Genomic DNA, 1,053 nt, shown 5'->3' with positions numbered 1-1,053 from the left:
CACATTGGCTGCGTTCAGCAGACTCAACAGTTTTGCAACCGTTTTATGATTGTCTGCTGAGATAGGACCATTCTTCTAGATCTAAAAGTATGATCCAATTAGCGCGAAGGAAACTTACAACAGTTGCAAAACGAACGTTCTGCTGAACGCACCCATTGGCTGCGTTCAGCAGACTCAACAGTTTTGCAACCGTTTTATGATTGTCTGCTGAGATAGGACCATTCTTCTAGATCTAAAAGTATGATCCAATTAGCGCGAAGGAAACTTACAACAGTTGCAAAACAAACGTTCTGCTGAACGCAGAAACGCAGCCATTTTGCCGCGCGGCAAGCGTTTCCGCGTCCAGTGTGCAGGAACCATTAAAATAAATAGATCTGTTTGTGTTGTTTGTATTTTTTGCATTTAGAGCGGCACTCATAGTCCATTCTTATTTCAAGACTGTCTTAAGTAATGTCTTAAAACGCTAATGTGGCCCTCTGATTGGTTCGTGACTTCTTAAGACTATACTTAAGACGGTCTTGAATATAAATTCCGACTATGAATACCGGCTTTAGAATCTTGGATTTCTCTCTTTTTAAAGTCCGAACATATATTTATCTTTATCTATGTTTTCGGTGCAACAATTTTTGGGAATTTCAAGCAATAGGCCTGGGGGTCTATTCTTGAAAAGAAACGTATACGAAAGTCTAGGGAAATACTACAGTATACGTTACGTATACTACAGTATTTTCATAGTTTTTCGTATACGTTTCTTTTCAAGAATACAGCGCCTGTTCTCTTTGGCTGTTCGGTTCTCTCCTGGAGAGAAAAGGAAGAAAGATGAACTGGTACAAAAGTTCAATCAAAAAGAACAAGCTTATTTCTTCCACCATAGGTCTGTTCTTTTTGCCTGCACTGTCTGAACTTGGTGCACACAGTGCAATAAGTTGAAATGAAACAAACGTATATCTGTTCACTTTAACTTATTGCACCATATACACCAGTTCAGTAAAAAGAACAGGCCTAAAGTCACTAGACCGGAATCCATATGCTGGATTCACACTGCATCCGATT

Source organism: Mycetomoellerius zeteki, unplaced genomic scaffold, assembly GCF_001594055.1.
Source record: "Mycetomoellerius zeteki isolate Tzet28-1 unplaced genomic scaffold, Tzet1.0 scaffold202, whole genome shotgun sequence".
Lineage (NCBI taxonomy): Eukaryota > Metazoa > Arthropoda > Insecta > Hymenoptera > Formicidae > Mycetomoellerius > Mycetomoellerius zeteki.
Note: the sequence above shows the minus strand (reverse complement) of the source record.